Source organism: Oncorhynchus masou, chromosome 32, assembly GCF_036934945.1.
Source record: "Oncorhynchus masou masou isolate Uvic2021 chromosome 32, UVic_Omas_1.1, whole genome shotgun sequence".
Taxonomy (NCBI): domain Eukaryota; kingdom Metazoa; phylum Chordata; class Actinopteri; order Salmoniformes; family Salmonidae; genus Oncorhynchus; species Oncorhynchus masou.
In genome coordinates, this window is record NC_088243.1 from 34,133,875 (window position 1) to 34,154,443 (window position 20,569).

The 20,569-nt window shown below is 40.3% G+C and overlaps 1 long non-coding RNA gene across 2 annotated transcripts in view; it reads right to left on the minus strand.

Annotated features, from left to right (window-relative positions):
* Window positions 1-393: 393 nt before the first annotated feature.
* The window catches only part of LOC135525992 (uncharacterized), a 21,690-nt gene continuing 1,514 nt past the window's right edge, over window positions 394-20,569 (minus strand). The window contains exons 2-3 of one of the 2 annotated variants that reach the window (XR_010453231.1): window positions 5,261-5,450; window positions 394-3,553 (exon numbers count right to left, since the gene is read on the minus strand). This is a non-coding gene — a long non-coding RNA (uncharacterized LOC135525992). Of the gene's footprint in view, window positions 3,554-5,260; window positions 5,454-20,569 lie in introns of both variants that reach the window. The other variant, XR_010453232.1, reaches the window with a different exon arrangement.

A 20,569-nucleotide genomic window follows, 5' to 3' on the forward strand; every position in this document is an offset into this window, starting at 1 on the left:
AATCACCAGATTATCAGACAACAGTAGACATTTGACTTCAGATTCTTGCAGGGTGAGGCCGGTGCTGCAGACTGTTCTAGTGCCCTCGTCAATTTTGTTGATATATATGTTGAAGAGGGTGGGGCTTAAGCTGCATCCCTGTCTCACCCCACGGCTCTGAGGAAAGAAATGTGTTTTCTTTTTTACCGCACACTTGTTGCTTGACTGTGTCCCCACACCATTTTATATTGTCTGGTATTTATGTTTTCCCTGTTATAATCTCTAACACCACTTTCCATCAATTTTTCCTAGCCATAGCATTGCTTGCTGTTTGGGGTTTTAGGCCTGTACAGCACTTTGAGATATCATGCCAAATGGATTTGATTTGATATTGTCGAAAGCTTTTTTTTTTTTGAAATTAACAAAGCATGAGAAGACTTTGCCTTAGTTTTGGTTTGTTTGTTTGTCAATTAGGGTGTGCAGTGTGAATATGTGGTTTTTATCATACGGTAATTTGGTGAAAAGCCATTTTGACATTTGCTCAGTACATTGTTTTCACTGAAGAAATGTATGAGTCTGATGTTGATGATAATGCAGAGGATTTTCCCAAGGTTGCTGAAGATGCATATCCCACGATAGTTATTGGGGTCAAATTTGTCTCCACTTTTGTGGTTCCAAATCCTTTGGGAAGATACCAGAGCTAATGGTGATGTTAAAAAGTTTAAGTATAGCCAATTGGAATTTATGGTATGCATATTTTATCAATTCATTGAGGATATAATCAACACCACAGGCCTTTTTGGGTTGGAGGGTTTGTATTTTGTCCTGTAGTTCATTCAATGTAGTTAGAGAATCCAGTGGGTCCTGGTAGTCTTTAATAGTTTATTCTAAGAGTTGTATTTGATCATGATTATGTTTTTGCTGTTTGTTCTTTGTTATAGGGCCAAAAAGACTGGAGAAGTGGTTTACCCATACACCTCCATTTTGAATAGATATCTCTTTGTGTTATTGTTTGTTTAGTGTTTTCCAATTTTCCCAGAAGTGGTTAGAGTCTATGGATTACATTGAGCTGATTTCTGACGTGCTGTTACTTCTTTTTTCCGTAGTGTATTTCTGTATTATTTTAGTGATTCACCATAGTGAAGGCGTAGGCTCAGGTTTTCTGGGTCTCTATGTTTTTGGTTCGATAGGTTTCTCAATTTCTTTCTTAGGTTTTTGCATTCTTCATCAAACCATTTGTCATTGTTGTTCATTTTCTTCGGTTTCTGTTTGACATTTTTAGATTTGATAGGGAAGATGAGAGGTAAAATATACTGTTTAGATTTTCTACTGACAAGTTTACACCTTCACTATTACAATGAAACGTTTTGTCCAGGAAGTTGTCTAAAAGGAATTGAATTTGTTGTTGCCTAATTGTTTTTTGGTAGGTTTCCACACTACTTTCCTTCCATCTTTATCATTTCTTAATATTATTCAATTCCTTTGGCTTTGATGCCTCATGATAGAGTAGTGCTCTGTTCAAGTAGACTGTGATTTTGCTGTGATCTGATAGGGGTGTCAGTGGGCAGAATGTGAACACTCTGAGTGACTCTGGGTTGATGTCAGTGATAAAGTAGTCTACAGTACTACAAGAGATGAGCTATAGGTGTTCCTACCTTAGGAGTCCCCTCGAAGCCTATCATTGACTATGTACATACCCAGCATGCGACAGAGCCGGAGGAGTTGTGACCCGTTTTTGTTGGTTATGTTGTCGTAGTTGTGCCTAGGGGGGCATATGGGGGAGGGAATGCTGTCTCCTCCAGGTAGGTGTTTGTCCCCCTGTGTGCTGAGGATGTCAGGTTCTTGTCCAGTTCTTGCATTTAGGTCATCACAGACTAATACATGTCCCTGGGCCTGGAAATGATTGATTTCCCCCTCCAGGATGGAGAAGCTGTCTTATTAAAGTATGGGGATTCTAGTGGGGGGATATAGGTAGCACACTGGAGGACATTTTTCTCTGTTGAGATAATTTCCTTTTGAATTTCTAGCCTAATGTAAAATGTTCCTGTTTTGATACATTTAATAGAGTGAGTTGGGTCTGCTCTATATCAAATTAGCATACCCTCTGAGTCCATTCCCTGTTTTTACCCCCCCCCTCTCTCTCTTGTTCTCTCTCTGCTTCTCTCTATCTGTCTCTCTCTCCCGCTCGTTCTCTCTCAGCTTCTCTCTCTATGTCTCTTTCTCCCTCTTGTTCTGTCTCAGCTTCTCTCTCTCTCTCGCTCTGCCTTTACAACTTCATCTCCTCTCCTGTTGATTTGGAGTGTTTGTTTTAAAACACTTTTATCATCTCTGCTTTACAGGCTCACTGTAATTGCTGGGTATGAAATGAAAGACCTGTAAAACACACAAATAAATATTTGACTGATACAAAAGGTGTCCGTCTGACCCAGGTCATGTAGAAAATAACAAATCTAATGAATTGCCCTCATTGTGTAGACTTTCCATGCTGCCTGTTTTCCAATCATAGACCTACCAATCAGAGCTAGGCTTTTGTTAACGTTATCGTGCTGTTCATTTATCTCGCTGCCGGAAAGCCGTGTTCAGTTAACGCCATCATATCATCTGATTGTATTATCAAAGTTGTGCTACAGAAAGCACTCAGTCGTTTTACAAAGGGACAGGCGTTATTGAGGAGAAAAAGGTTAAGTGTCTGGACCTAGACCGTGTTTATAAAACATTGAAAACAACTCCAGAAAAATCTAAACAAAATCAGGACAACAAAACAGTTTACTTTGTTGACAGAAAATATGCTTTTGTGCCTTTATGATCTATTCGTCATCCACCTGTCATGAAACATTAATGAAAGAATCAAATCAACCACTCCATTTCCTGAGAATCAGTTTGTCATCCTGCATATTTCTGAACACCCTTAGCACCTTTCGGAATATCTCTCATTGCCTCCACTTTTCTCAAGAACAAGTGTTCAACCCACATTTGGTTTGTTTTAGAAAGTGAGAACGGGAACACAATTCATTTGTTTGCTTTCCCCTATGCTTGAGACCACAGCGACTCCAATCCTCCCGTTTGATTTGTTTGTGTGAAAGGTTATGGAACACTGGGGGGGGGGGACATTGGACTTGGTCTCCTGTGAGGGTCTCCAGCCACTGCAGTCAGTGACTAAGCTAAGCTAGCCAGGGAGTAAGTAAAGTGGGTGGGCTCTCATTTAGCTCGGCAGTGCTGCTCTTGTTTGTGGTTGTCCCTGACAGCGTCGGCGACTCCAGTCCAAAGCACCTGTGTTTGCTCACTAGCTTCCCCCAATCTGCTCAAAAAATGCTGCGAGCATGTCACATGGCCTGCCTGATAGGCTTTTAGAACAGTTAATCATTAATGGTGCCTCTCTCTCCCTATTCACGCTGCCTGACACAAGCTTTGATATTTCATAGATCCAGACAGGTCAGACGCAGACGTAGCCAGGTAGACAAGTACTCAGAGAGGAAAGTGCCTTTGTGGTTCTGTGTATGTGGATCTGAGGTGATGCAGGGAGAAGATTGTAGGCATCACCACATTGATCCCATTGGTCCCATTCCACCTCCATCTGTGGAGGATAAAGCCAAAATAACACAAGTTAATCCCCAACAAAACACCTTTGCCATAGGATACATCTCTCAGAAAAACTGGTGCGACACTCTTTTCCTCAAATATACAACAGCACAAGACTTCAACTATCAAAGCATTACCATTGAGCTTTCAATATGTCATATAGTGTCAGAGACATACTGAAATGGTGATAAGAACGAGAGCCTGACATTTCCAAAGAAAATGTTATTACGATGGAATCTAATCAGGACCACCTCCATTTTTGTTCAACATGGTGCCTGATAAAAGACAATATGACCATGAACAAAACAAGTCATTCAAAGTTTGCTCCTGTTTCACCATCCCGTAGTTAATTAAAGGACCCTATTCTTGGTTTGTTCTCTACATCATGATGTGAATGAGGAGTCCAGGGCTCATTTCATGCCTGTCTACGTGGGCTTTATGGCAGAAAGGGGAAACATGAACTTGCTTTCAGAAAAGTCTGGACACATTTATCTTAGAAGAGAATGAAGTCTACACAGCCTCATTCTTATAACAGCGACAGCTCTTATCTCCCATTTGCCTGAACTTGTTGATGGTTTTCTAAAGAGAGTTTGTCTCGGTCCACCCACCCCAACCCCCAAAGCCAATAATACTGTATGAGAGTTGGAGAGGGTGGTGGAAACTTGAGTGTAAGGCTAAAAATATAGTGAAACGTAAATGAACAAAGTGGACACCGTATGCAGGGTACTTTGCAAGCTGAGTCAATCATTAATGTGGTGCATTCAGATATCTGCTCTCTCCTAGTGAATAGAAGTGAAAGATAAATGAAAACGGTTTTGCACACAGCAGTTGAAGAGTTTTGTAATAGGTTTTCATGCCAGAATCTCACTTAGGAAATGTGTCGCGCTATTTGTTCCATCAACAATTAGATCAAGGTGATTCATTCTAGTATGAGTCAGTGCTTATATTGATGATAGTTTTATTAAACACTGCTATGAACCACTGATGTTGTTGCCTTGACTTAAAAGGTTTTACAACATCCCCTCTCATCTCAGATGGAGTTTCCCAGTTTCTCCTTGCCTCAACTCACTTAATCTCCATCTATATTTTTTTTTAAATAAAAAGTAGAATATAAGTGGATTGAAATTCCTCCTACACAAATACGACAACATGTAAAGGCGTTTGGCAAACAGAAATAAAAATCTATTTATTAACTCCAGTGACTTGGAAATAATTGGTTCCTTTCAGATCCTCTTATCCATATTTGCTGTGTTATATTGGTAGCCATTTTCTTTCCTTTTTCATACACTTGTACCATGTTCTTTGTTTATACCTCGCATGTATGAAAGTCACAGAGCCTTAATCCTCCCAGTGTATGTGTGTTGTCGTCCATGGACAGTTTATTTGCTAACCCTGGCCAGCCATGATAAGGACCATTGGTGTGTCCCCTCAATAACTCAGCACCTCCCTGACCACAATCAGACAATCTTTTCTGAATCATCTAAATACATTAACATTTGGGGGAGGGGGGGGGTCAGAAAAAAAAGGTCAAATAAAGGTCAAAACTAAGATGACCATAATCCCATCCTGCTGCACCCACCAGGAAATAAATTGTGTTGATCTGAGTCAACGAGTGGCTTAACGACTGTATGGTTCAAACAAAGGTTCCTGTTTCAGAAGGGCAGGTAGGAGATGGATGGCTTGGTAAACATAGCTGACATACCTGGCCGCTGCCATGGGGCGGTCACAGCACAACCTATGACAGAAGGGACATTGTGTGTGGTGGCAGATCCATCTGCTTCTCCTTTTCGAACCTCTCCTCTTCTCGTTGTGGCCTCCTCTATTTCCTATCCCTCTTCTCTCTGAAGGAACCTCTCTGACAGCACAGCCATGGTGCCCTCCCCAGCAGAGCCCTGCTAGACAGAGAGAGAGAGAGAGAGAGAGAGAGAGAGAGAGGCTCAAGAAACACCTTTCCCTTCATTATTTGATGTGGTTATAGTTCTGCGATCCGTCCTCAGAGACCCAGCACCTCAAATCAACTCAAACAAGCTGAATGTGCCGATAAGCATGGGATGGCAGCAATCATTCCCAAAGCCTCAGAGCAAAACATTTTATTCAGTCACATTTAAGAATGGGGAGAAAACTGAAAAACTATATACATTTGAGGCTTACTTTAATAAAGTTGTATACCATGTTGTAATGTTTTAGTACAAAATAGGACATCACACATATAAAAAATTTATTGTCAAAAGCCTGGTTATGTGAGTTGCTTGTTTTCCTGTGAGAGAGTTGACTTTGCTGTGTCGGTCACAGAGACGAAGCTAAAACAGCTCAGTGTGAGTAGTGGTAAGCAGGTATAGATAGGAGAATGGGGAACACCCAGGAATGTTTAGCTAACTTGCCTGCAACATTCAAGCACGTGTGTCAAAGGTGTTTGCGGGGTGTTGACACCTCCAGATAGAGAGGTAGTAAGGTGAATGACATCATCATTGGGCTGCTTGTGATGAGTACTAGGTGTGTTTCACGGACCCAAAGCAAAAAAGCACAACACTCAGAAGTATCCCAAAACTAGTAAGTATCATACATTAAGCACACTGGTATAGAACAAATGAGAATATTGAGCATGATTTAAAATAAAAGAGCAGTCATAAAATAAAAAAATTCCCATGTATATAATATATGGTAATTTGTCTGTAAAAATTAATTGAAAATAAGATCTTTACAACTGGTGAAAGCTGACAACTGTCATCCTTTTGAAAAATTGGGGGATGGATGTATATTGTAGCCACGTGTTCTATAAGGGAACACTGTCAACCAGGTAAAAATGTGCATTTGCATAGCTTCTTTGAATTATGCTCATCTGTCAATTAATCAACCAACACCACCATGGTCCGGTACCATTTCTTTTGAAATGATATTATAACACTACACGCTGAAGAAGAGAAAGGGCTTCAATAATTGTCTCTGTTTTTGCTCACCTCAAACACATATTACATGTTTTTTGGACATAGCAATTGCACTCTACTAGCTTTTTGTTCATTTCCTATTTATATAATTCAAGAAAAACAATACAATGATACAATTATAGTCAACTGTCATGTCATTCAAATAGTTATTTTAATTTAAACCTAGCCAAATTGTTGACAAATGGTCATTGTATTAAGAGTACTTATTCTCAATCTCCTATGAAAACAATGTTACTATCGCACAAAAATGATAGAAATAAATCATTGCATTTGCAGAATACATACATAGTGAGGGCATTTAATTATGAAGGCATTTAATTATGTATCTATCTGCCTCTACATTAAATAATACACGAGGTCAACTTGTGCTTCTCCTATAAGTGTTCATTTCGATACATAATTGTACATTTTCATTCTAAGTTTGTAAAATGCTTCATAAAAACAAGCAAACCTTGCCTTATATTGTACAGTCTTTCAGTTGATCAAAGTTAACATATTGCTATGTGTTATATAGTTAAGTTATCAATGTATTATTCTGCAATTTCATTCAATATTATGTTCTAGTGGTTATCAAATTGTGAGTGACATTGCCATTTTATGCCGTTTCAAATCATGCAATTGTTGATTAAATCAGCTGTTAAATCAATCCACCACGAGTCACAATTTAAGATAAAAATGAAAATAATCCCCTTGAAAATATGTACTTACTTAAAGAAAAAAACTATATGATTTCATTGAAAAATCTACCTGCTAAGATCCCTGCATACATTTTCAATACAATGAAACATGCATTATAAAATAGAGTTAATGCAAAGTGCATCGAGTCATGTTCTCTGCTCTGGGATGTCAAAGGAGCAGCCAATGACAGTTCATTCTGTGTCTGACCACCCACTAGGAGCTGCAGGGCATGATTTTTGATGGCTGTGACTGCAGCCTCTTGGCTTCAGACAACCATACAGGTGACTAAAGACCGTCATGAACACAGTACATTTCAGATGACCTTAAGCATCATAACATCAACACTGAGTGAGTCACCCGAGTGCTCTCTGACACAAGACAATAGCCCGGTGAGCCCGAGGTCGTCAGCGCCTGGGGTAATTGGAGGAGTGTTGTAAATTTCTTGTATGACTCATTGTGCATTGTACGGAGCCCATAACTCATGTTCTCAGAACTCATAAATTACACGGCCACGGACAACCTTAAGCAGGGTTGAAATGCCTTGAACAGAGCTTTATTTCAGGGTCAGTGGAGCGTGAAGCTGAGAGGGCTGCCAGGGCCCGCACCACCCACCACACAGGTGGCTGCCTCTCCGCTCACACAGCCCAGTAGCACACCTATTTATCCTCCCATACCTGAGCTCTGACATGCTCACTAAACGTTCAGAGGCGTTCACCAAACTGCGAAGCTGCTCACTCTCAAAAAAAACAAGCACTTGTTTGGGATGGTGAACGCACTTGTTTCTTTTATGATTATGCTCTCTTTGCTAACACCCAAGCTACATTTAATCTGTATTTTATATTTGATGTACAATAACAACTCATTTAAAAATGGAAAATGTGATTGACATAAAATTGCTCTGTCTTTGGACATTCCACTCCAACGCCATGCTGTCCCTCTGAATGAATCCATGAGCAAAGTGCTTAACAGAAAATGACAAGCCAATGAGAAGAATGACCTACAAAACGGCATCAACCTGAGAAAGTTAACAGTGACAATGATTCAACTGCAACGTGTTCCATTAGATACACTGTTCTACAGGGCGTCAGAGTCACCACCATCCACTCAGCCTCTGGCCCTGACCACCCAGAGGGACTCTGACATTAGTGGGGGATGGGTGTGTATTTGAGTGTGTGCGTGGTGTGTGTATGCCATGAGACATTTTTTCAAGAAACTGTTATCATTGTTAGCTCCATTTCTTCAGCGGACTACGAGAGGGAACTGTAGTAATTCCTGTCAAATAGACATTACAAACGTTGAGTCTGAATACACATTTCACCAAAAACGAAACAATGTAAATGCGAACACAAACTAACAAACTGAAACAACAGACCACAACATGGCTCCTGCTCACAGTCAGAGGAACGATTAGCTTTATTTACTCTCTCGAGTTGGCATTAGGTCATTTAATGACCGCATCTCACCTCTTTCTCAAGGGCCGTCTTGCAGTACTCAGCAGTGGGCTCCAAAAGGCTGAAATACAATGTTGAAATGTCTATTTCACTTTCGCGGCTCCTCCCATTGTGTAAGTTGTGTGTTTGAGCTGAATCTCCTTCATGGTAAGCCCTGCTCCATATGAACTATCCACATGCAGAATAATGTAGACCTACTGTTGAAGTCGGAAGTTTACATACACTGAGGTTGGAGTCCACAAATTTCTTGTTAACAAACTATAGTTTTGGCAAGTCAGTTAGGACATCTACTTTGTGCATGACACAAGTCATTTTTCCAACAACTGTTAACAGACAGATTATTTCACTTATAATTCACTGTATCACAATCCCAGTGGGTCAGACGTTTACATACACTAAGTTGAATGTGCCTTTAAACAGCTTGGAACATTCCAGAAAATAATGTCATGGCATTAGCTTCTGATAGTCTAATTTACATAATTTGAGTCAATTCGAGGTGTACCTGTGGATGTATTTCAAGGTCTACCTTCAAACTCAGTGCCTCTTTACTGGACATAATGGGAAAATCAAAAGAAATCAGTCAAGACCTCAGAAAAAAATTGTAGACCTCCACAAGTCGGGGCGGCAGGGTAGCCTAGTGGTTGAAGGGTAGCCAGAAGGTTGCAGGGTAGCCAGAAGGTTGCAAGTTCAAACCCCTGAGCTGACAAGGTACAAATCTGTCGTTCTGCCCCTGAACAAGCAGTTAACCCACTGTTCCTAGGCCGTCATTGAAAATAAGAATTTGTTCTTAACTGTCTTGCCTGGTTAAATAAAGGTTAAAAAAATAATAAAAGAAAAAAAGAAAATTACAAATTAAAAATACAAAAAGTCTGGTTCATCCTTGGGAGCAATTTCCAAACGCAAGTATAAACACCATGGGACCACACCACATCCTAGAGATGAATGTACTTTGTGCGAAACGTGCAAATCAATCCCAGAACAACAGTAAAGGACCTTGTGAAGATGCTGGAGGGAACATGTACAAAAGTATCTATATCCACAGTAAAACGAGTCCTATATCGACATAACCCGAAAGCAAGGAAGAAGCCACTGCTCCAAAACCGCCATAAAAAGGCAGACTAAGGTTTACAACTGCACATGGGGACAAAGATTGTACTTTTTGGAGGAATGTCCTCTGGTCTGATGAAACAAAAATAGAACTATTTGGCCATAATGACTGTTGTTATGTTTGGAGGAAAAAGATGGAGGCTTGCAAACCGAAGAACACCATCCCAACCATGAAGCACGGGGGTGGCAGCATCATGTTGTGTGGGGGCTTTGCTGCAGGAGGGACTGGTGCACTTCACAAAATAGATGGCTTCATGAGGGAGGAAAATGATGTGGATATATTGAAGCAACATCTCAAGACATCGGTCAGGAAGTTAAATCTTGGTCGCAAATGGGTCTTCCAAATGGACAATGACCCCAAGCATACTTCCAAAGTTGTGGCAAAATGGCTTAAGGACCACAAAGTCAAGGTATTGAAGTGGCCATCACAAAGCCCTGACCTCAATTCTATAGAAAATGTATGGGCAGAACTAAAAAAGTGTGTGAGAGCAAGGAGGCCTACAAACCTGACTCAGTTACACCAGCTCTGTCAGGAGGAATGGGCCAAAATTCACCCAACTTATTGTGAGAAGCTTGTGGAAGGCTTCCTGAAATGTTTGACCCAAGTTAAAAAATGTAAAGGCAATGCTGCCAATTACTAATTGAGTGTATGTAAACTTCTGACCCACTGGGAATGTGATGAAATAAATAAAAGCTGAAGTAAATCAATTCTCTCTGCTATTATTCTGACATTTCACATTCTTAAAATAAAGTGGTGATCCTAACTGACCTAAGACAGGGAATTTTTACTAGGATTAAATGGCAGGACTTGCAAAAACTGAGTTTAAATGTATTTGGCAAAGGTGTATGTAATCTTCTGACTTCAACTGTATGTAAATGGGTATCTTTATCGTATCCTGTGCTTGACTTGTGCTGCCTCCTTTTCTGTAGAGAAGAGGGATCAGGCGTTATCCCCCCACCCTAACCACCGCCCGCTGTTTATCGAAGAGAGAGGGATTCAAGACTTAAACGACAGCACATGCTAAGGTGAACCTTAGCCACCAAGACACACAGGCGATAACCCATTCAATCAGACAACAACATCATGGCAGGCAGTATGTAGGCAGATAAATGACGATACAGTACGGTGTTCAATGGGAATTAAAAGTATAGGGCAGCTGGGCTCTTATCTGGCCAGAGCGATGAAACCCGGCAACAAAGGGAGGCCTAAGACTAAGAGGCTTGATGCATGGGAAAGCCATCGGCCAGCCATTGTGGCTGCCCTTCTGCTGAGCAAATAGTCCAAACTGTTCATTCCCCATCTCCCATTCTCTCTGAGGTACATTGTTTGTGTCCTTGCATTTCATTCTGACTGGGGAAGATTGCTCTCAGGGCCAGTGAGCAAACAGTCCAGAAAAGAGCCGGCTATCTCCTGCGGTTCCCAGGAGAACTAGCATTTTTATTTCAGCTCCAAGCTGTCAAAGGATTGGAGAGTTTGTGTCAGGATCCTGAATTAATTGCTTTAAGCTGTGTGCGTGTGGGGGGGGGGGGGGGGCTGCATTTTATCACCAAATGTTCAGTAAAATGTTTCCTAGCAATTATGCACCCCCGTCCTGCAACGTAGGCTTTCAGTCACCGAACATTTGGTGTTGGATACATACAGGATGGATTTCTGAAACTCAAATGATGCATTTAGTCGTAATGGCAGCACAATCGTATGAATAGTGACAGAACAGCATCTGTCAAGGATTTGTTGGTATGGGAGTGAATTGAAAAGGTTCTTATTTTCTTTCTATAATAATGATAGGTACACTAGCCAGGCTTGGCAGAGAATTGACCAAGCTTCCTCCAAAAAGTATATCTGGTCAGACATTTGGTGGAATGGGATATAGAGTCTGGAACCTCTGTCACAACAGCTAACGTGAACTTAGGTACCATCTGTCACTCACAAAATCATCCCAAATCACTGCTTACTTAGCAGCTATATATTAGACATTTTGGATATGTGACACTGCCATATCTGTTGGCTAACTACGCTCAGCGTCTAATGCCAGAGACAACAAACCAGACAACTGTTCCTATTTTGCCCTACCAATTCCTCTATCATTAGATTTATCTTGAATTATGGAACAAACGTCATACAACGCCACACTGATTATGGCAACAAAATTGTACACATTGATTTTATAGTTCAAGTCTAATCAGGAAAACTAAAAACACACTCTTATTCAAACCTCTGTGAGAGGCTGGTATGCATTTGCATCTTAAGCGCATTAGCAATATTTGACCGTACCACATGATACTATAGCATTTGTATGGATTAGTTGTTGAGAAACTATCATCAATCAGCTCACTGCCTCAAAGAGTTCATCATTTAAGTAATGCTTTGCTTTGCATGTTAACCCCACCTGAAATTTGCATCAATATAGTAACGCAACAGTCTCTGGAATAATGACCTCAAACAAGTCCAAACACACAGCTGCTGTAACTGTAACCAATATTTCCCAGAACAATATCAAAGGTGTGTTGCACCAATACACTGAAGAAACCAGAAATAACATTGCATCCACACATTTTTCTCTCTCTTTTGGTATAATCTGTTCAATGCCTCTATTTGCACATAGGAAAATAAAGGTATCAGATCATGACACATACATCTGGATGGATTACTTCTTCATCTGACAGGATATTAAATCCCACTCCAAACTATGTCACTGTCAGCCGTGAACAGACAATGGGTTAAATAGTATGTATCAGGGGAATACTCTGTAAGAGGAAATGTACAGCTCTTGTCTTTTAATGGTAATCTGCTCAACTGCTCTATAGACACCAACCAGCTTTCCAGGACCCTTCAGCTGAGCATCAGCCTGTACGTGATAAACGACACAGCCATTTATATGGGATTAAATTGGGGATTAATTTGATTCAAGTCAGGGTATGTGAATTCATTAAAAGGCTGACAGTGGCGTATACATGGAGGGAATTTAATTTGAGTCCTCAGAGGACACCTCTACTGGTGTGTGTGTGTGGGGGGTGGGGGGGGGGTCATGTTAAAGTGGAGGTTTTAAAGAAACAAATACGCTTAGGTTTCCCGAATGACACTCATCTTTACACATATTGACATGTTATTGCTGTTGATTGGTTGTTATTAAATTGAGTCGAAATGTTATTAGATGAGGGCTTCCCTGTGAAAAAGAGCGAGGAGTGGGTTATTTAAAAGTGGCGAAATAGCCTATGCATGTTAAACAATGCACAGATCAGGAACAGTCCTCTGTACTGGTATACCCATGAAGAAGAACAAATACAAGACACACATTTAGCTTCCACTTCTATGGTATTCAAATTAGTACATTTATTGAATGTCAGTGATTCTCATGAATGTTGAAATCGCATATCTTTTAGCCTCCCTGACAAGCTGAGGTGGTGTAGAGATATTACATTCAACTTGGAAGCAGATTACAGAATTCATCCCTGTAGAACACTCTTTCCTCGCATTCAATAAATTGGACAAGTCCTATTGTAAGATAGCCTATCACACCAAACATGTCTGCATAGGGAACATATACAGAAGAAAATATTACGTAGTTTGTTATTCAGAGTAGAGTGTTGGGGCCACACACATGGCCGTAACTACAAATGAGGACCCCAAGGTCCGGACCTCGGTAATTATTTATAATTTGAAGAAGAAATAAAAAATAAAAAATATAATATACATATATATATACCTCGGTAATTATTTATAATTTGAAGATTTATATATATATATGTATCCTACATCTAAATATTGGTCCTACATCTAAATATTGTTCCAAGCGTTGATCCAAGCTCAGAACCGGTATATTATTGATCTGAGTGCGTTATATTAGCGCCAGCCTCTTTGCATACGAGCGGAATCATAAACAGCGGTTTGTTCGTTATGTTCGCGTGCGTCCCCCGATTTGTCTCCCGGATTTTCCTCTTTTGCAGCACATTCATCACTTTCTCGAATGGCTAACTACGCCCTCTCGAACGGCTAACTACGCTAAAGGCCTGAGACGTAAAACGAACTACCACAGCTCTGTGTCCACTCAAGTAGGCAACTAGAGACACTGCAGTCAGTTTGTTTGCGAGATGCCCGGGGGAAAAAAAAAAAACATTTTAAAAATCGTCCTGCGACTCCTGCCGTCTACAGACATCCCCGAAACAAACAAAAAACGACTCTCGGAGAATGAGTGCACAACTGGAAATAGTCGCTAATAGAGATATATGTCAGTCAGTCAGTCAAGTGGCTAGCTGACGTCAGAGACTTATATTGCAGTAAAGTTTAAGGGCTCTGGCTCGTTTACTTAGCCAGCTAGGATGAAGTAAGAAGCTAACGTTAAACGGAGCCTACCTCAGCATGAGCAAAAGACTACCCTACTAGGTTCTTATAATAACTTTGCTTTACAGATAGGCTACTGAGACAGACAGTGATTTGGCGCTCAGTGGTGAGGCTGATGGAGGAGCCAATGCATGCAGGAGGAAGCAGTGGAGACAGAGAGACAGGAAGCAAGCAGAGAGAGGTTAGTACAGTGGTTCCCAAACTTGGGGGTGGGGCCCCATGTGGGGTCCCCTTAGAAAATCTGTACTAATCTTATCAAATAAGTTAGGAACATTAAAAAAAAGCTATGTTTCAATATCAACATCTCCAAATGGCCTATCTTGCCTATAGGACGAGGCCTACATTAAAACACAAACAATGCAGTTCTGAAAATGCCATACATTTTCGTTTCGGCACTGATATTAATTTCCACCTTTCAGGGGTATAACATTACAATTGTATAGCTAATAGGCTATGTGTTTGTAGATCGACTGAGGTGAATTAACCTACAGCAGCCAAGGTGATAAAGGCTGGGGTCATTTTTGCTTGTTTTTTTTCTGTTCTCCAAATAGCATTTTGACGTTTTTTAATTATATAGAAATGCAGCAAATGAGCTTCAACTTCTAGAAAATGTATCTTCCGGACCGCACTGAAACTCAAACCCTGGTTACGACGCTGGCCACATGGGCTTGTTTGCCTTTGCTGGAAGCTGAGATTGGTTTGGGGTTTAAATGAATCGCTGGCGCACTGCGTTTTTAGGTTTCATTAACTTTTAATGAGTTGTGTGTCCTTGGCTGTGACTGACCTGTAGGGCTCAGGCCTCAGTTCCCTGGGGGAGAGAAGTCGGGCGAGGAGAGAGGTTGGCAGACATGCCAGGGACATGACTGTGTGTGAATGTCTGCACTGGGTGGAAACAGAGGAAGAAGGCAATAAAAGATGGTCTGAGTCTATGGCAGAGAAACATTCAGAGATATCCATCAGTACTGCCAGAGTCTGAATCTAAAACCCCATGGTTTTCAGGCCTCTGGGGGAATAAAGCAAGCATGTCGGATCAATCACAGCTGAGCAGGAATCTCTTTAACACAGCTGAATGACATATTGTTCTATGCTGGCTTTGCCAACAGGGTTCACTCTCAAACACTCGTATCAAACCCATTGGGAAATGTGACTGCAGAATACTCTGTTACCAAAAAAGGCTATAGAAAGCACTTAAATAACACAACACACATTTCTCAATTTTGATCCCGCTAAATAGTTAGATTCATATTTTGGACTTCTCTAATCTTGATTTAATACAGTGTCTTGCTGCATGGTTGAACACACATGTATTATCTTGCCATGGGTTTCCTGAGCTTCATATATCTCATTGAGAAGCTTATCTTCCTTTCTAGCATGCCTGAGACTCTCTTCACTGTTCTCTTGCTTGTTATCCCCATTAAATGTTAATCTGCTTTTAGTACTGAGCATTAACTGAAATGTCAGTTATTTTTCCGTTTTGTAACAACTAATTGACAGACTTTGAATTCCATTTTGTTCTTTTTTTTGTGAGCTCAACGTGGCACATTACACATTTATCTAGATATAAATCAGATCCAGCCTGAACTATGCTATGTAGAAGAGAGTTGTAGTTTCCAACAGGCTAATATTATACATTGTTTATCACATAAAGCGTGGTAATTAACTACAATGACCATAATTCATTGCGTATCGACTTGTCGGGTATGTCTTTGTTTTAAGCCTGCTACCGAAGAGACATAAGAATGCGCGATCGTGAGGGGATATAGAGCAGCTGTTGCTTCGCCAGCTATCTCTACCTGAAAATACACGATCTAAGTGATTGATAGTTGGTATTCAGCAGTCATAAATGTATGCCATATTAACTTTGAAGAACTAAAAAAAAATCGTGATTTTGTCAGACAGCATAGGAAGCAGCTCTATAGAGATGAGATGACTTGGAATGAAATAATAAAGTATTCAAATAAAACAAAAGAGTAATATACACAACAACTGAAATATTGTTTTAAAGTAAAGTAACGTGAATAAATGATGGTTAATAAGTGACATCAATAATGGTCAGTCACTACCATCATGGGACTTTTATTAATTATGTTATTCTGTGTTGTTACTGCATTAAACTCAAATCATTGAAACCACAATCAAAAACGGTGATTGTATTTTTATAATGAACCAAAGCCGAACCAACCTAAAAAAAAGCAATATCTGCTTCATTCAAGCAGAATCAACACCACTTGTACGTCTGTGGTCTTATTTATCCTTTCATCCTATTTATCCACAAGGATGTCCATTGTTTTTGCGGATTACTTTGTATCCATATCACTGCATATATTTTCAGATGACTCTTCAATGCAGATGTAGGATCTTAATTTGAGCCAGTTTGTTCACAGCAGGAAAATAATGCTGCAGCAACAGGAAGTGTGAGTTATTGTTTGGATTATAATTCATGGACATTTTGGTTGATACATTTAAAGTTAGGGCAAATCAAGTCGGAAATGTTTAAGTGAAATTTACAAACTTTAGAAGCCATTTTATACCTTGAATACACTACGAGTTTGCATTTTCTGCTATATCTATTGGCTATACAGGAAATGTCCTACAACAACAGGGTGGTCAAATTAAGATACTACATCTATAAATCTAGGATTATTTCTACAATGCATACTGTAGATGGACAAGCACCAACAATCCTTCCACTCTGAGTGATACAAAAGCAGTGGGGTACTGAGAGGCACCCCGTCCTGATCAGAATAGGTTGTCTTTAGGTTAGTGCTTGTCCCACCAGCTGCTGCCTCGGTACTGTCAATGGACATTGTTGACTTGTTTCTCTGTGACGCCAGTGCGGCCCTGTGTGTGTGGATGTGTGGACCACACGGCCATACGGCCTGGCTCAGGCTGAGAGGAATCACTGGTCTGTAATGTCACACTGCCGTGTTAGGGAGGTACGGACACATCACAGTCACCGGCTGCATTCTCACCATGTCCCCCTCTCCCATCTCACACTCCTCCTTTTCCCATACTGACCCTCTGACCTTTGATTTCTACCTGCTCTGGTGGGTCAAACCTGAAAATATGGCTGGAATTTATCATCTGAGAAAAGCAAGCCAGATGTAATGAATGGTGTTACCTGTACATCAAATAGGAGTTGTTTCCTCCAAAATGTTCTTCAAATAGGAGTTGTTTCCTCCCAAATGTACTTCAAATAGGGGTTGTTTCGTCCAAAATGTACTTCAAATAGGAGTTGTTTCCTCCACAATGTACTTCAAATAGGAGTTTTTTCCTCCAAACTGTACTTCAACTAGGAGTTGTTTCCTCAAAGCTGTACTTCAACTAGGAGTTGTTTCCTCAAAGCTGTACTTCAAATAGGAGTTGTTTCCTCAAAGCTGTACTTCAAATAGGAGTTGTTTCCTCCAAGCTGTACTTCAACTTGGAGTTGTTTCCTCAAAGCTGTACTTCAATTAGGAGTTGTTTCCTCAAAGCTGTACTTCAAATAGGAGTTGTTTCCTCCAAGCTGTACTTCAAATAGGAGTTGTTTCCTCAAAGCTGTACTTCAAATAGGAGTTGTTTCCTCCAAGCTGTACTTCAAATAGGAGTTGTTTCCTCCAAACCGTCTCTGTATATTTCTTCTGACATGTCTGTTCAGAATTGAGACATTCTCAAATGAATGGGAAAGAGATGTCAAGTTAAGAGGTGTGTACAGCAGAATTATGTATCTATAGGAGTGACAGCTAGATTCAGAAGAACAGCGTGTACAATAAGCGAGGTATCGGAGAGAAGTGTAGGTATGGCCACCCCCCCCCCACACACACACACACATTTTGAAATTGCATTTTTGTCCCCCCCACCCAGTTATGTGATACATAACGAGGCAGCGGTGTGCTTTTGGAACATGCGGACGCCTCCGAGAGGTCAGGTAGGCTGTTTGGAGTGTTTATCCGACCGGATAACAAAACAAAAATTGTATTATCCCTCACACTTCTATTACAAAAGTTGCACACCTGGGTATGATAGAGAGGTGTGTGGCACATGACATGACTCTGCTAATTCCTGATAGTTATCAGTGAGAATGGGATACTTCCTAGTGTAGTCTCCATTGAAACAATTTCAGCAGCTAAATACAGACTCCTCTCCGGAGCAACACACAGGGAGTAGAGTGGGCATCTGTTCTCTTTTCATCCTGTTACATTACGCCCTTCTGTGCTACATTGGGATGTGTACAATTGCCTACTCTCAATGCTTCTGAGAGCCCTCTCCATATCCCTCTCCATAGCGTTTTGTTTCCATTAGAACAGCCAATGATTCATTCAAGGTGGAGCTTTGGAGGAACTAACATTTAGGACCCACTCAATTAGGGTACAAACAGACAATGAGGAGGTTTACTGTAAAGTGAACAGAGAAGGCTTCTGCCAAAGAATCAGGCAGACACAGTTTCCCATATTGGGTTGACCGCAGGGTGTTTCACACACCATTCAGGCAACCATATTTATTATCACCATTTGACTCAAATCAATCTAATTTCTCATACTACTTCCGATATGAATTGCTAAATGCATTGAAAATATTGGTTCAAATCATGTGAACCTGGCAATACATTCATGTTTTTAAAAGGTGTATAAGGTATCTTTGCCAATTTTGTACTTCGGATAATTATCATACCAAATTAGAAATATTGTAAGAAAAAGTGCAAATTGTATTTGCTATAGAATGAATGATTGGGGTAAAATAACCTATGAACGGATTATTCTTAGCGTTTTCACTTTTTTCTTCTCCTTCGTCATCATCTATGGGTTTTTATAGCAGGGTGCATACTAATATTAGGTGGATTACAGAAAACGAAAATGTATATCATTCTTTTTTTTACATCTAGTTTTCCCCCCATCTAATTGAAAGTGTCAAATTATTCTAGTCAAAATTCTTATCGTTGAAAATCAGTAAATCAATTGGTGTTGTTATCTGTAGTTCTCAAAGGATCCATTATCAACCTTTCTCGATATTGACATTTTTTTTTTTTCGTTTGCACCTAATGGTCTCAACGTCTGTTATTCCGTCTATGGGCAATTCGATCATCAATTTTAAAGCAGTAGCCTAATAATTAATAGTCTACATGAATAATAATAATAATAATAATAAATAGTAATAATAATTGTGATTTAAAAAAATGATGACAATAATAATAATGAAAATAATAATGTATTCCCAGGGGGAAAATAGGTTTGCCACCAGCAACAGACATAATCTATGTTGCTGATTTTTTCTTGAAATCTATTTAGCTAAAGGAATTATATCCCTTGCCTAAATAAATGTATATATGTACTGGATCCTAAATGTATTAACTTATTTGAATAGCATAAACTCGCGCTCCCGCATTGAGAATTATTCATGCAAAGTGTCAGATAATTAAATGGCCACTAAAGCTAGTGTTAATTGAAGCAAGATGGCTGGACGCGATGGGCGTAAATCATGACGAGGAACTAACTGACTGCTGAGAAACCATGGGTGGCTTTAAGTTTTCACTTTATTGTCTTTAATATACAGTAGGATAGCAGTTTCCCTTACTAAAATATGGGATTATGAGTATTTCGCGTGAAAGAGGAGTTAAATTGTGGCAGTGTGGACGGTCCCACCCCTGCAATAGGCTAAAACCGAATTACAGCTTGTTAGACCGGTGTCCCGCTATCACCCGGGAGACCGTTCTACTTGGGTGTTCCAGGCACTGGTGGTGGCTGCATGTGAGCTTAGGCTACTAGTGCTTTCAACGGGAATATAGGGCCAGAGTTGATAACCCGGCACACATGATATTATTATGGGCCTATAGGTCTATGGGACCATGTTCATCTACTGCTATGAATAAACTTGGTTAATTCAAATGATGCAATCCATGATTCCATCCTGAAGAGCAATACCCCGGGCCAACGATATCTGTTATCAAAATGAAAACCTATTTCAAACCAGTTTTCAACATTTTGCTTTGATGCTTATAGACCTTATATCGATGTGGCCCAGTGTTGTGAGAATTATGTTCCAAAGCTCATGCAATAGAAATGCAAACAGAAGGACAGATAAGGCATCCGCGAGTTCAGCCTCAGAGTCTAGAAGGGAGCATGAATGAACAAAACCTGGCGTCATCACAGCAAGAGGAATTACATCCAAGTTTGACCACAACTTGTGCCAATAAATCCAGACTAGGTTTCGGTCTTGAGAAATGTCATTGGTTCCTCGTGTTACTCAAACTAATCTAGAAATATGCAAATATGGCGACCGGTAAGAAATGTAATTAAAATGGGTTAGCAAAGTAAAGGGATCAACAAGTTGGACCATCGCTCATCTTGTTGCTATAACAACAGTGAAGGGGTTGCCTGTGATGGTGTGCCCAGGCCCTTTGCAGAGGCATCTCTGCGCTGAAATGTGAAACCCCTTTGTGTGTGTGTGTGTGTGTGTGTGTGTGTGTGTGTGTGTGTGTGTGTGTGTGTGTGTGTGTGTGTGTGTGTGTGTGTGTG